Below are 3,796 nucleotides of genomic sequence, written 5' to 3' on the forward strand. Positions count from 1 at the left end.
CGTTTCCCTGAGAGCAGGTGCCGGCAGCAATCCTAACGCAAGACAAGGCCAGAAGTCCTGAGAGGTGCAGGCAGTAGCCCTAAGCTAGGGCCAGGCAGGAAGTGACAGTGGTGGGGCAGAGTCCACAGGGTTGAGGTTCACCGGGGATGTCCACCCTGCGTTCCTGTCCTGCTCTAACCGGGGATGCTCACAGCCCTAATGGAGGCCACGGTGGGTGGGCTCGGTGCCAGTAATGCCTCTAAGGCTTTGGCGCTGCGAGCGTCGGCCTCCGAGCTCAGCTGACGCACGCACGGGGCCCGAGGGCCCGGTCCTGCTTAAGAGACGGTGAGTAGCAGAGCTGCTGGGTTTTGGCTGATGTGCAGCTAAGATTATGCTTTGATATTTGGTTTTCTTTATTGTAGCTGACTAGGAGACAGCAGCCCAGTGACAGGAGGAATTTCCCAGAGGCATAGGCGGCCTTCTTTGGGGCCCAGCGTGGATTCACCTCCCCAGACATCTGAGAGATAAGTGGAGGGCTCGGAACTAGGGAGGGGATGAAAGTGGGGTACCAGGGCAGGGATCACTGGGAGGGATTTTTCGAGTCTGGTTTGGAGCTGGGGATGTCCCAGATGTGACCCCTTAGGCTACATGAAGGGAAAGTCTCATTTTTCATGTCAGTGCTGAGGTGTGCAGGGCAGAGCAGTCCTGGTGTGTGTTGTGTCACTTGTCTGTTGTGCACTCTGTCTGTTTGGTGTCTTGTCTTTTCCTTTAGTCCTTTCAGGGGCCTGTCCAAACCCCTGGCATCAGTCTTAGCATTTCTGATCTCTGTGCTCCTCAGCCAGGTGCCTTTGTCTCAGCTGCTCGGACACTCATCAGAATCCATCTCTCTTCACAAGCATCCGGTCCGATGCCTTTTCAGGTCTTGTTCTGAGCTGTACTGACAGCCGTGCACCGCCCTGATCCATTCCGGCGGGTTAGGTCTTGTGAGAATGCAAAGACAGGTGGAGGATTCTGACCGTAGGATTCTCGGGCATCCATCTCTGCGTTTCTTGGGATAAGTCATCCCGATGGCATCTTGTTCCTGCAGGGTTCTCTGAGCCTGGCCAGCTCACCTTCCATCTTACCTCGGTCATCTCATTCCGAGTTCTCTGGACCCTCAGGGTCATTCTTCTTGCCCAGAGTTTTCTGTCCCTGTTGCGTCCCCTCGTTTGTCCTGTGCTGTGTCACGGGTGTTGGTGTGTGTTTGGCCGGGAGCTGCTCTGCCTTGCTGCTCAGTCTGGGTGTAGGGGTACGAGGGTAATAGTCCTGGGGGCTTGAAATTTGTGATGTGGGGTGTGGTTAGACTGTAGAGGGTATTCCTAGATTGCCACAAGATGTCTGGAGCTGTCAAGGTATCCTGCAGCACTCTGACTTTTGTCCAAACTCTGTTTCAGATGCAGAGAGATGAAATCTGTGGCAGAGCCCCCCATCCTGGGTGAGGGGGCTCCCCTGAGAAGGTCAGTCCCTGTTTCTGTTTGCAGGGGAGGTGTAAATGATGGCTGTGTTACAGCTCTGTTCTTTGTCTTTATTTTTAGGTGGTGAAGCCGGATCTCAGCAGTCAAGCTGACGTGGGCGAGGTGAGCAGTGACTCGTGGACAGAAGCTGTTGCTATTGTTCAAGCCTCACTCGCTGGTGCAACTCTAAGCCTCCGTTCTTGTGTGTTTTAGGGAGTCCACTCGCAGGAGGCCGAGCTCCCCTCTCACCAACGGGACGACAGACCCGCGTCACCTCACCCGTGAGCCCTCAGGGAGCATTCCAGGAGTCTGTGATGGAGCCTTGATCTTCTCCTTGTGAAGGCCCCATCCAGGTAGGCTTGGATAACGGCCGAGGAGTTGAGGTGAGTCAGGGAGGAGAAGGAGGAGGAGGGAGGGTCCCCTCAAGTTCCAGCGCTGCCACGTCACCTTGTCTGCTCTTTACCCAGGCAGACCCTGCGATGCCGGCGTTGGCCTCTGAGCGCAGCTGAAGCGCGGGGCCGAGGACCCAGGCAAGCTTAGGAGACAGTGAGTAGCAGAATTGTCGGGTTTTGGGTGATGGGCTGCTAAGATCACGCATTCATGTTTGGTTTTTTTTGTTGTAGCTGACTAAGAGACGACAGCCCGGCGACAGCAGGAATTTTCCTGAGGCAGAGGTGGCCTTCTTTGGACCTGGCAGGGATTTGCCTCCCTGGATGCCTGAGAGATAAGTGGAGGGCTGTGGCTCACAGAGGGGATGAAAGCAGGATGCCAGGGCAGGGATCACCGGGAGGGGTTTTTTAAGTCAGATTTGGAGTTGGGGGCACCAAGATGTGACCCCTTAGGCTACATGAAGGGAAAGTCTCATTTTTCATGTCAGTGCTGAGGTGTGCAGGGCAGAGCAGTCCTGGTGTGTGTTGTGTCACTTGTCTGTTGTGCACTCTGTCTGTTTGGTGTCTTGTCTTTTCCTTTAGTCCTTTCAGGGGCCTGTCCAAACCCCTGGCATCAGTCTTAGCATTTCTGATCTCTGTGCTCCTCAGCCAGGTGCCTTTGTCTCAGCTGCTCGGACACTCATCAGAATCCATCTCTCTTCACAAGCATCCGGTCCGATGCCTTTTCAGGTCTTGTTCTGAGCTGTACTGACAGCCGTGCACCGCCCTGATCCATTCCGGCGGGTTAGGTCTTGTGAGAATGCAAAGACAGGTGGAGGATTCTGACCGTAGGATTCTCGGGCATCCATCTCTGCGTTTCTTGGGATAAGTCATCCCGATGGCATCTTGTTCCTGCAGGGTTCTCTGAGCCTGGCCAGCTCACCTTCCGTCTCACCTCGGTCATCTCATTCCGAGTTCTCTGGACCCTCAGGGTCATTCTTCTTGCCCAGAGTTTTCTGTCCCTGTTGCGTCCCCTCGTTTGTCCTGTGCTGTGTCACGGGTGTTGGTGTGTGTTTGGCCGGGAGCTGCTCTGCCTTGCTGCTCAGTCTGGGTGTAGGGGTACGAGGGTAATAGTCCTGGGGGCTTGAAATTTGTGATGTGGGGTGTGGTTAGACTGTAGAGGGTATTCCTAGATTGCCACAAGATGTGTGGAGCTGTCAAGGTATCCTGCAGCACTCTGACTGTTGTCCTGACTTTGTTTCAGATGCGGAGAGATGAAATGTGTGGCAGAGCCCCCCATCCTGGGTGAGGGGCTCCCCTGAGAAGATCGATCGCTATTCAAGGTGAGAGTCACACATTTCACATTTATTGGCACTCCAGTGCAGGCCACCTGCGTTTACAGCTTCAAACAGGTGAGTCCCTTGGTAACCCCCCTGGGCAGCAGCTGGAGCCTGCTCCGGGCTGGGCTGAGGGAGCAAACACTTGTGGCTGACACAGCTCCACACTGAGGGTACTTGGGAAAACACCTGCCTTGTCCTGGAATTTTTTTTTTTGAGCTTTTGACAAGGTTTTAATCATCACCTTGGTAAAAATAAATGGTAAGGACTGAAAACATGAGAGACTGGCAGGTTATACGCACGAAAGACAACTTTTTTTTTCTTAAATATTTGTGCAGCCTATATCTTAATTTTGAGACTCTTTTTTGGTCAACTTTATTGTAAAAACCCCTTATTTTCAAGTTAGCTGCTTCAATAATGAATTTGTTTTACAAATACCCGCTAATGTCCGAAGGTTAAAGCACTAACACCAACATCCCACCTCTTTTATTTTTGCAGCAAAATTTTATCTTTACTAAACTTGAAACTTGATGTTTTTGCAGGTAGTAAGTTAAAGAAGGTGTTTATCTGCCCATCACTGATAGTCAGGGTCATGAAGAAATTGCTCTAGTGTTCTAAA

The 3,796-nt window shown here is 52.5% G+C and overlaps 1 long non-coding RNA gene across 1 annotated transcript; it reads left to right on the forward strand.

Moving 5' to 3' along the window:
• The first annotated feature begins 1,771 nt into the window (after positions 1–1,771).
• Positions 1,772–2,265, forward strand: LOC136304863 (uncharacterized). The gene is made up of 3 exons (XR_010724871.1): positions 1,772–1,855; positions 1,940–2,018; positions 2,096–2,265. It is a non-coding gene; the product is annotated as an uncharacterized lncRNA (long non-coding RNA).
• Positions 2,266–3,796: the final 1,531 nt, after the last annotated feature.

This window comes from Chamaea fasciata, unplaced genomic scaffold (assembly GCF_029207755.1).
Source record: "Chamaea fasciata isolate MVZ Bird 193981 ecotype frontalis unplaced genomic scaffold, bChaFas1.0.hap1 SCAF_209, whole genome shotgun sequence".
NCBI lineage: Eukaryota > Metazoa > Chordata > Aves > Passeriformes > Sylviidae > Chamaea > Chamaea fasciata.